The sequence below is a fragment of the Heptranchias perlo genome, chromosome 23 (genome assembly GCF_035084215.1).
Source record: "Heptranchias perlo isolate sHepPer1 chromosome 23, sHepPer1.hap1, whole genome shotgun sequence".
Classification (NCBI taxonomy): domain Eukaryota; kingdom Metazoa; phylum Chordata; class Chondrichthyes; order Hexanchiformes; family Hexanchidae; genus Heptranchias; species Heptranchias perlo.
In genome coordinates, this window is record NC_090347.1 from 21,852,361 (window position 1) to 21,864,728 (window position 12,368).

A 12,368-nucleotide genomic window follows, 5' to 3' on the forward strand; every position below is an offset into this window, starting at 1 on the left:
AAAAAAAATACATGAGTAGGCTTTCCAATTTTCAGGTTAAAACCTAATAGCCATAAAGACATCTAAAATGCATTCTTCAACTTTAACTATTTCATATGATTTTATTGTGAACAATATGAGTTTATGTTTCTGAGCTTACTGTAAAGTAACAGAGAAAATGACTACATGTGATTATTATTTTCACCAGAATTAATGGTTTCCAATCCATGAGGTGAGCAAGGTTAAAATATTTGCTCTGATTTATATATTTTTTAATGTGGAGAAGCACCAAAACACCCCAAAAATTGCCGATCAACAAAAAAGTCACCAAAGTAAACAGTATACACATGAGCAATAAGTCTCATTAACTGACATTTGGCCACTAAACATTATGAGGTGACGCTCCATCGAGGATGTCTTCAAGAAACAAAATCAGTATTGGGCCTACACATGGCAGCAACAAATGGTCTGAGGCAGTCATATACTTAGGAATCGATGGATATAAATTACATGAGATTATGCTTGCATAATCAAAACTCCTTGATCAATGTAGTGGCTTGATTGTCCATCCATTACCACATGGGTGCGGGCATAAGCCGTATTACCATTCCAACAACTGTATATGTAGAATAATGAATGGCCATGGTGAATTGCAGATGTGCAAGTGGTTCTGTATAAGCACAAGTGATTTCATATTCATGTATATACAGGCCCAAAACCAATGAGGGATTCCTTCCTCCGTACAGATCTGTAATTCATCAACCTAATATTTTGAAAGTCATTTTTATTCATGAAAAATCCTGGTATTACATTGAGAAAAGTAACTGCACAGAACAGAAGGTTGTCAATAATAAAGAACAACAGGTACATTACATAACTGAAGCAATGGACATGTGATGCAGATATGAAAATTACAGGGAAATAATCTTCATGTCTAATAGTAGGTATCAAAGTAAACAACAAGCTCCAGCAGTGATATTGGGTTGTGTTTCTCTGCATGTTACAAAGGAGTAACTCAGCTTGCATGTATTATCAAAAAATGAGCTGTCGGGTATAGAATGTCACATTTGAGTAAGCTAATTGCTCCGTGGGAACCATGTATCAGATGTGACAACCACAAAGAAATGGCAATGTTTGTGCCGATTCTGGACCTAGTCCCTTCACTTGAGGACTTATGCTCCCAAAGTTTCTCTCCACCCAACATCTTTCTTAAAGGCAAACTGTGGACCCAGCCTCTATGGTCCCAGGTTAACTCTAGACCTAGTCGCTCCAATTAAGGGCCAATGCTGGACCCAGCCTTGGTGGTCCCAGGTTAACTCTAAACATAGTCTCTTCAATTAAAGGCAAACTGTGGACCCAGGTTAACTCTGGACCCAGGTTAACTCTGGACCTTATCTTTCCAATTAAGGGCCAAATCTGGAGCCAGCCTCTGTGCTCCCTGGGCAATTATGTACCCAGCCTTCCTACTCTTGTGGTTGTTCCTTTCAAAGGTTAAAAATCCCTTCATTCTATTGCTTCTAAAATGTCCCTACCTATTACATTTTAGAAAAAAAACCAATTACAAAATAATAATCTGCAACCAAAGAGATTTCCACCATAGTTGTCTTATCCAGGTATTCTCATTAAACAAACATTAACACGGTCCTAAGTGAGCATTTTCCATGAATATTGATTGAAAAGCATAATCTATTTGTTTTATATCCTTAGCATTTATACCTAATGACTGAATATTTTTATCTGTAAATTAATTTTCAGTGCATGTATTTTATGCACATTTTATAGCCTCCAAAGCAGCTTCTGTGTTTTTTAAATTTAATTTTCCATTATAATGCATTAAGTTTAAGCTAAGGTAAGAGTGTTTAATATTTCATCATGAATAAATCTTTCAGTTAAAAGTACAGCAGAAATATTTCCACAGAAAACACAGCAACATTCCACTTGGAATTCCTGTACACTTTTTCATTACTGAACACACTGCTTAGCTTTCTAACTCCAAACATTTCCAATCCAAATCTCCAAAAATGATTTCCTGCGAATGATTAATTCTGATTATAAAACAAAATTTGAGAACTGAACAGAGCCACAGATCATATCTTTAATTTGTAATATTCTGAGAGTGAACTGAACTGTCCTGTTTTCTGTTAGAATTTTTGCCAGTGATCAAATTGTTATTCAATGCTTATGGGATTCAGTGACTATTTCTGATAAGTGAACACAATTTTGGCAGAAAAACGGTTGCTCACTAAACAGTAATAGCTTGCAGTCCCACTTTTGTACTCAATTCTTTTTGCTCTTTTTATCATTTCATTTGATAGGATGCAAGATTGCTCGAAAACTGCAAATAAAGCTTCCTGTGAATGTGTTGTGAAACTGGGTTGTCGAAACTAGATTTGACCAATTTATGATTTATCGGGGGTAGAACTTGTTACGTGTTGCACCATTTTTCAGACTAAAACAGACGCAATTTAGCAATGGACGTCCTGCACCTAATATGCGCAGATGTTGATCCCACCGCCAAATGCGTGGGACCCTTTTTTTTGAGCATCTTCGGTCTAAATATGTGAATTAGGAGCCTAATACCTACGAAAGGGCCCCTTTTAGAAATTGGTCACCTCATGAGAGGGGCAGGTTTGGGCCTACCACATTCATGTTTTCAGCGGCCCCTGCGGTTGTCAATCAAAGGTGAGTTTGATTTTTTAAAAATAAATACCTTCCTATGGAACCAGGAGCAGGACTGCTCCCCCAACTCCACGGGAGTCGCGATCGCTCCTCCCTCCCGTAGCCCACTCCAACCCCTCTCCTAGGGTTTACCGGCAAGGCAGGTGGCCTGAAATTGTTTTCCTCTGTGCGACGAGCTGCCTGTGGAGGCACAGTCAGTGCCGGCAGCTCGCCCTGAGTTTGCAGATGAGGCCCGAGGAACACCTTCTAACATTCTCGGGCTCCCGCAAAGCTGAGACGGGGCTCGAAAACGGCCACATATTCTGGCAGTGTCATTGTTGGAGGGTCCCAGTGGGTAAAATCCCATGTAATTGCTGATATTGCCCATCTATTTTCAGGCTCTATAAATTTCAGTTACTAGGAAAAAAAGCAGGCAACATTTTTTTGAAAATGCATTTTGAGTGATTTGATTGATTCACGAATAAATGTTACAAGCAACTACATACATTGAAAATTCCCATGATAAATGTTTACATAGGCAGTTTCAATGTTAAAAAATGATGACAACAGGAATTAAGATTTAAGGAATTAAGGATGGGGAGTCAGGTTTGTGGACAAGATGAGTGCGGATACATAAGACTTTTAAGAAGATATATAGATTATCCTACCAAACAATCCAAATTATAGTCATCTTTGAGCAATGTAGATGAAATGGGGCTTTACAAACACAAAGTGCATTGATCCAATTTGAAGGGCTAGGAATTAGCAGATGAGATTTCTTCTGCTAAAAATATTTGTCTTTGTTCTCTATAATATCAATATCTTCCCTCTCCTGTTTTTGGTATTATTTTTGAAGGCATCATTTTTTTGTCCAATTACTGCATTGTGTTTTAAATCTTAATGAACCCTCAGAGACAAATTGAGATACTCATCGCGATCTCTCTCCTTTTCTGACAGGACATATTAATGGCTTTTATCATAAATGGCTAATTACTACAAAACTCTCATTTTAATTGCTGTGAAAAGTCGATGAATTCTATTTTCTGCTGGAGAAATGGTGGGCTCAAAGTGCTTAGTTGACATATCAGAACATCTAAGAGAGGTGACAGATGCAGAGAAATTCTCAGAGCCTCTTTCAAAATGATCACTGATGTCAAAATGTAGCTTGCAGACTGTTTAAGTGAGATCTGTAACATTTTTTAAAATAAATGGGACTAGTCAACCATTTCATGGCAACTAGAAAGGAATACTTCCTGAGCAGGAGGTTGGGTAGGTCACTTTATTAAAGCACAATCCTTTCAGATATACTCCAGGCCGAGTACCCCACAGATTTATTTTCTCTGGAAATTGGTGTCATAGTAGTCCATATCAGCACTAGACTTCAAAATGCAGTCTCCACAGAGAGGATGCTGGTGAGTGGAGTCAGTGTGTTGAAGCACTGGGGTAAATTCTTATCTGTATTGCCTGGGTGTAAAGTATCACCTGGGTGAGTGCAGAGAGGAAAAACAGGTGGACAGCATTGCACACCTTAAGCAGAGCACAGTCAGATTTCCTTCTATTACAAAGATACAAAATTAATGGGCAGGAAAAGACCAGCTGATACATCAAGTCTGCCCCACATTCATGATAGCTGGAGCATCATGACACTTCCTACCAATCACACACACACACACACACACACACACACACCCACACACACAGAGCTAGGTAATCTCCTAGGTAATCTCCAGGCCAATAAAGGAAAAAATACACGGGAAAATTCCTCTCCGACCTCCTCAGGCAATCAAAACCAGTCCAGGAGATCACATGGACCAAGTGTTATCTGTAAAGCCACTTACCTTCTATTCTATATGAAGCGATCTCTGCCCCAGTCAAGAACCGGTCCAGCTCCCTCTTGAAGGTATGCAGAGAGTCAGCACCTACCGAACCAGTCGGCAACATATTCTAGAGGCTCACTACTCTCTGGGAAAAGAAGAACCGCCTAACACCCTGTCTATTCCTACTCTTGTGAAGATCTATCCCACTTCAGCTACTTAGACCTTCTTTTAGTTTATGTAAAGGAGCTGAAGATCTCACTCGTTTTCCTGATGGTTGTGAAATTAGTTTGTGGAGTTAGCAACGTAGTTCTCAACTCAGCTGCATTTATAATTCAAAGCTGGTCTTAAATTTGGCACCAAATGTGAAAGGCATAATTTCAGATCTTTATGCATCACAGTCTGATTACAGGAACACAGAATATGGGAAATCGAAATATCACACTAGTGCGAAGCAGAGGAGATTAGGTGAATCTTCTGAGGTTGGGGTTTAGCTACTGTTGGTGGTGTGTAGAAGGTTTATACTGCAGCCAACCCATGTTGTACATAACCTTCAATGCTTAAAGCTGTCACTGGCTGGAAAGGATGTTCCATTCCCTGACACTTACTTTAATGAGAATCACAAACAGACACAAGAATGCCATTAATATATTGAACCAGTGTACACTGCCTTCATTGGATGTACCTTCTTCTGAATTTATTCCCGCATAGTAACAACCAAGCTACATCTACATGACCTTGTTAAAATAGCAGAGGTGTGAAACAGATACTTTCCAGTGAAAAAAAATCATAAAATTTTCACATGAACTGGCAGTCAAACAATATACAGCAGCAGAATCTAAATTAGTTTGTTGCTGTTAACTGTGTAGTGTTGTCAAGCAAGATATATGTGTGCGTATGCATACATATATTATACATTAAAACTCTTACTCTGCCACAGTCCCTTTTCTCATGATAAATTCCGACGTTCATTTTAAACTTGTCATGCTGTAATTGCACCTTCTTGCTGCTGGTAGCACTACAGCGCCACCACTGATGGGAGGAAGTAATTACAGCATCACAAGTTTACAGAGGTCAATAAAAATTGCGACAGCAACACTGTTTTAGCACATGCACTAATTTTAGTAGAAAATGCCTTACATACATTCACACAGCACAGATAAATGTACTTCACATGTGTACATTTACTTAACAAACATCTACCACCATTCAGTAACCATGGAAGTAAAACACTCACAATCAAAAAACACTTGCACACTCTGCTTTTAGTTATACCATTGCACCATCTAATGCATTAAGGATTAAAGTACACTGCATTGAGATCACATGCCCAATAACGGTGTCTATTACTCATTTTTATTTACTAATCAGCAAAGCAATTAGCCACATCTGGATTGCCAATTAGCCACATGTGGTTAACATTGGACAACACTTTCATAGACAATTTCCATTATAAAATCTGGATCGGAATTTATAATAAAAATATAAAAAGAAGAACTGAATGTATGACTTTAAAATGGGGACTGAATTATATCTGTGCACTCTGGTTCAATTATCCTCCGTTTCTAACCCCGCTTCACCTGAAGAAGGTATTGGAGTGTTATGCCACATGGCCACAAACATGTGACTCCACGTTTATTGTGCAATCACTGAGTTTTGTCAGGCATTTGTACGACCCAAATAGCCTTTGAAAAGCCTGAGATTTGGATTAAAATATTAGCCTTTGTCAACGCTAAAAACACTTTCATCTTCAGATGTGGCTGCATCCCTTTAAATTCAACCATCATTCTTTGTAGGCAGCCCTCTAAGGGTTCCTTTCATGCAATTTACTGGCCCCTTCCAGCAAGCTTCCAATGCCAGGATCAATGTGGGCTGAAGACTCGGCCACATTATGTAAGTGAAGCTGACCCCGCCTGATTTTGTGGAGTCAGCGTAAAATGATCAGGCGTATGCAACTAACAGACCATGCAATTGGAAAATCCAACCCTTTCTGTTGAGCCTCATACATGAATAATAGTCACGTGGACCATGGGGCTCCCATGGAACTGTGCTTCAGCAAGGGATCAGTATCTTTAGCAGAGAAGGAGGAGAGAAAAGTTGGTGTAGAAAAAAGTCACAAAGAGAATCAGTGGGATGGATGTGAAGAAATTTTTTGTGTTGACCCAAAGAAAGAGAACTTGGGACATGATTACAAGTTAAAGAAATATGGCTTAAGGAGTGAGTATATTAAAATTAAAGATTTTGTTTTATAATTCACGAGCAGTGCTCCATCTGCATTCTCCCTATCCTCAGACCTCACTAGACCAACATCAAAACTGGTTGTGAGAATAGTGAGATGACCTGCTCCCTGACCGTTGTCAGTTTCGCTCTGAAACTGACAACGGTCTTGTACACCTCGTTAGGAGGTGTACAAGACTGGCTGTTCTCATTGACTTTCCCTTTTCCCTTTGTGGAAGTCAGTGGTCCCCATTCAGCATTTCACTGGACCAATGTGGCTAATATCAAACACTTAGCAGTGTCGGAAATCATTGGTGCAAAATTCATGTCTCATTATTTCATAGCACCACACATGTTCCTCCACTGCGCTGCTTCACAGTAAGAGTTGTTAAATTATGGAACAGACTGCAGCCTTGTGCAGTGAAATTAGATTTAGTCGATGCCTTCAAAAGATTCTGTATTCAATGGGCACTGGAGAGAAATAGGTTTGATGACAAGCAAGGTGAAAATGAGTTTTGTTCAGAACAACCTCTCTCCTCCTCTCTAACCCACACCATTTTTGATCAAAAAGGAAGACAGGTAATCTACTGCTCTATGACTAGCTGAAAGGAGGTGTGTAGAAAAAATGACTTATTTTATGCAAACTGAAATGTTCCTCTATTTGCTTTTAATATATGATTTTAGCACCATCCCTTCATACTTTTAGGTTGTACCCCCTTGTTAACGATTCACTGACCAGTATAAATGATCTTTCACTCTTTACCCTTTCAAACCCTTTGAAAACTTTTATTAGATTTCCCTTAACCTTCCCTGCTCTAGCGAGCACAGTCCTAGTTTTCAGGTCTCTCATAATTGTATCCTCTCATCCCTGGTATTATCTGTCTTTCAGATGAAACGCTAAACTAAGGCTCCGTCTGTCCTCTCAGGTGGAGGTAAAATATCCCACTGCACAATTGAAGAAGAGCTGGGGAATTCTCCTGGTGTTCTGGCCATTGGAACATAGTAATGTAGGAACAGGAGTAGGCCATTCAGCCCCTAGAGCCTGTTCTGCCATTCAACTAGACCATGGTTGATTTATATCTCAAATGCCTTTATAGGAACATGGGATCAAGAGTAGGCCAGATTTATCCCATCGACCAACAACATTAAAACAGATAAACTAGTCATTTATCTCATTGCTGCTTGTTGGTTTGTGTGCAAATTGGTTGCTGTGTTGCCTACAAAACAACAGCGACTGCAATTTAAAAGTAATTAATTGGCTATGAAGTGGTTTGGGATATCCTGAGACATATAAGGTAATATGTAAATGTAAGTTCTTTCTTTAGTAAATCTACACTGCACTTTTTCATGGCTCTAACATCCTTTCTAAAATGGGGTGTACAGAACGGCACACAATACACCAATTGTGGTTTGATCAATGTGTTGTACAGATTCATCATCTCCGCCTGATTGTGTGTTCAATGGCCCCATGTATGAAACCTGGAATTTCGTTTCTCCGCTTTAAGGCTTTTAAAGTTTAGTGTATCTGTACCCTCTCTCTGTTCCTCCAATCCATTGAGAGTCTTAACCACCACCTCTCCTGACCCCTCCACCATCTCTGATTTGTCATGCTGCTTGTCCGACATCTAGTATTGGATGAACAGAAATTTCCTCCAATTAAATATTGGGAAGACCAAAGCTGTTGTCTTTGGTCCCTGCCACAAACTCCGTCCCCTAGCCACTGACTCCATCCCTCTTCTGAGGCTGAACCAGACTGTTTGCAACCTTGGCGTCCTACCCTAAACATTCATTCCCTTCACCACCAGCGCACCGTAGCTGCAGTATATACCATCCACAGGGTGCACTGCAGCAACTCGCCAAGGCTTCTTTGACAGCACCTCCCAAACCCGCGACCACTACCACCTAGAAGGACAAGGGCAGCAGGCACGTGGGAACAACACCACCTGCACGTTCCCCTCCAAGTCACACACCATCCCAACTTGGAAATATATCGCCGTTCCTTCATCGTCGCTGGGTCAAAATCCTGGAACTCCCTTCCTAACACACTGTGGGAGAACCTTCACCACATGGACTGCAGCGGTTCAAGCGGGTTCAAAGACTGCAGCTGCTCACCACCACCTTCTCAAGGGCAATTCGGGATGGGCTATAAATGCTGGCCTTGCCAGCGACACCCACATCCCATGAACAAATAATAAAAGACTTGACCCTGAGCTGAGCTTCCAACCTCATATCCTCTCCATCACCAAGACCGCCTCCTTCCGCCTCTGGTACATCTTCCGACTCCATCACTGCCTCAGCTCATTTGCTGCTAAAACCCTAATCCATGCCTTTGTTACCTTTATATTCGACTATTCTAATGGTCTCCTGGCTGGCCTCCCACCTCCCCCCCTCCCCCGTAAACTTGAGCTTGTTAAAACTTTGCTGCCTGTATCCTAACTCGGACCAAATCCCGTTCACCCACCACCCTTGTGCTCGCTGACCTACATTGGCTCCCAGTCCTGCAACGCCTCAATTTTAAAATTCTCATCCTTGTTTTCAAATCCCTCCATAGCTTCACCCCTCACTTTCTCTGTAACCTCCTCCAATCCTACAACCCGTCGAGATCTCTGCGCTCCTCCAATTATGGCCTCTTGCGCATCCCTGATTTTCTTCGCTCCACCACTGGCGGTTCAGAGGCCTGGCAACACTGGGAGGGTAGTCCTGGGGTCTGGTACCATGGGGGAGGCCACAAAAGATTTACAAGGAAGTTACCAGAATTGAGAGAATGCAACTATCAGGGAAGATTGAGCTGGCTGGGGCACTTTTCTCTGGAAAAGAAAAAACTGAGGAGACTTGACAGAGGTCTTTAAAATTATGAAGGGGTTTGATAGGGAGAAACTATTTCCACTGTGGGTGAGTCCAGAACAGATAGCTACTAACTAATCAAATGAAGAATTTAGGAGGAATTTCTTTACATAGAGGGTGGTAAGAATGTGGAACTTGCTGCCATATGGAATGGTTGAAGCAGATAGCATTGATGCGTTTAAGGGGAGGCTTGATGCATACATGAGGGAGAAGGGAATAGATGAATATGGGGTAGGGTGAGAAGAGGTAATTAGAGTGGGAGGAGGCTCATGTGGAGTATAAACACCGGCAGGGACCAGCTGGGTCAAATGGCCTGTTTTAGTACTGTAAATTCTAAGTAATTCTATCTTAAATAATCACTGCTTACTGATCTCTAGTATCTATAGGCCCCCAGTGTCACCTCACAATCCATGGCTGCTGGACTCCATATTCCACCTGTTCTTCCGTCCGACCTCCCGGTCTTACCATTAATCTCCATGCTGCTCATTAGTGTGCCAGTTGGCACCAGGAATCAGTGAGTGGGTACTGCTCACCCATCCTTACATTCTACTTTCCTTTCCTGCAGATCCACCACAGCAACGTGTGGCATAGGAGGGGGAAGATGATGATGAGGAGGAGATAGAAGAGAATGGAGAAATGATGATAATGAGGAGGACGAGGAGGATGTTGACAAAGAGGGATTTGAAAGAGATGAATTTGGATTCAAGTATAACCATGAGTTCCTGCAGAGCGCTCTTGCTCAGTGTTGCTCTGACCCAGCCCCCTCCAACTCACCCCCTGCTTCACTCCCAAGCACCAGCTCAAATACTGTCGTCAAAGACAATTAGATAGTTACATTGAGACTACAGCACAGAAACAGGCCCTTCAAGTGGAAACATTTTCTCTAAGTCTACCCTATCAAATCCTTTCATTATCTTAAAGACCTCTATCGGTCACCCCTCAACCTTCTCTTTCCTAGAGAAAAGAGCTCCAGCCTGTTCAGCCTTTTCTGATAAGTATATCCTCTCAATTCTGGTATCATCCTTGTGAATCTTTTTTGCACACTTTCCAATGCCTCTACATCCTTTCTATAATTATGGGGACCAGAACTGTACACAATACTCCAAGTGTGGTCTAACCAAGGTTCTATACAAGTTTATCATAACTTCTTTGCTTTTCAATTCTATCCCTCTAGAAATGAACCCTAGTGCTTGGTTTGCCTTTTTTATGGCCTTGTTAACCAGTGGTAGTAAGAATGTGACACTAGGTAATTCACAAAGCATGAGGGAGTTGGAGGAGTGGGAAGAAGTTGAGGATGTGCCACCTTCTCAATGGAGGAGAGGCCTGCCTATGGCTTTCAAGTCAGGGGATTCAGAACTCTTGCACTTGCCTGAAAGGTGCGATGTTCCTCAAACCTCCTTCTTATGTGTAGGCTCTGTGGCCAGTCTCCGAGACTGTGCAGCAACTGACAGCCGTAACTCCCAAGTTTACAGCTTCCATTTATGGCAACATCAGGGAAGATTTGTCTTTGTTGCAGGCACCAATGGAGCGTGTTGCAGCTTCACTGGAATCTAAGGGGTCTGGCCCTGTCAGAAGCAGTGTGCAGGCAGCATGGAAAGAAAATGCTGCAATAAGTGTTTCCTTGGCACAGAAATCGCAAGTGAAACGTTCCACACTTTTCAGGCTCACTTCACTTCTGCCCGTCTCAGCTAACGCTGGCAACTGCTGCACCAAATAATTCTTAGTCTAAGTTGCCCTGAGTGATTTGTTAATGTAAAAGCAGGAAACTCAGAGCTGCAGCATCCCGGTCCTCATTATAATATATTTAATTGAGGTCACTTGGGACTCGACGGGCAGGTTGTGGAGAGGGCCAAAAAGCACAAGGGAATTCGGGGAGGTAGGTTTCGGGGAGGTAGAAACCTGGTGTTAACGACTTTTGCCCCATTTTCCTGCCACAAAAAGTTACTTGCCCTGATTATGCATTGAAATGGTGTCAAAAAAAGCATGGAAATTGTCCCCCACATTCTGCAGTGATAACACTGCCTTTGGGTAGCTGACACTACCTATGGAAGTTAGGGCAGGGTTCCCTGAGAGTGCGTTACTTATGCAGAGGACCTCCCAGAAGGAAAAATTTGAAATAGAAAGCAGTTCTTTTAGTCGGTTGAATGGTTGCAGTGATTTTCAGAGACATTCTACAGTTTCCAAAATTTCTGTACTTCTATTTTATGATATTGAACCACTGATTTTTTTTTTCTTGATTGTGCCTCTGAAGTGCCTGGGAATGTTGTTTCTACCTATTTTTATTTTCTTCCCTTTTTTCCTGAAGTCTCTCTGTATGAGACATCTTTCTAGGCTAACACAACAGGGTTATCACTGCAGAATCTGGTCCTAGGCCATCGACAAGACCACTCTATAAGTGGCCACTGGGAGACAGTTGACAGCAGCTTCAGTGACTGCCCCTACAACATTTCCTCCTTATCTTTGTGGAAGAGTATCGGTTCCACTCAGTGCTTGCTCGTAATGACATGACTTGCGTTAGAAACGGACTATCTGGGAATCATTAACTTGAACCCATGCGCTATTACTCAATAGCACATAGTGTGTTGGCGACTCACATACTGCAGCACCACCTCTCACAGAGTTACTTAGCATTTCTAGTTAACTTCAATAAATGCCTTTAATATTCAATTTTTCAACTGAAACTGAAATGTGCATTCATTTCCTGATAAGCATTTTCCAATAAATAAAACAATACCTTCTACAGAAGTTTTAAATCAATAACCCTTATATTTTACATAACTGTAATGTTCAATTATATTAAAATGATATATTAAACTGATGTATCGGACTGTAACATTATTTCCACAGTATGCAAAA

At 41.4% G+C, this 12,368-nt stretch overlaps 1 protein-coding gene across 5 annotated transcripts in view; it reads right to left on the minus strand.

Moving 5' to 3' along the window:
- The window catches only part of rbfox3a (RNA binding fox-1 homolog 3a), a 139,108-nt gene that overhangs the window by 85,924 nt on the left and 40,816 nt on the right, over positions 1 to 12,368 (minus strand). The gene's annotated exons all lie outside the window — the stretch shown is intronic.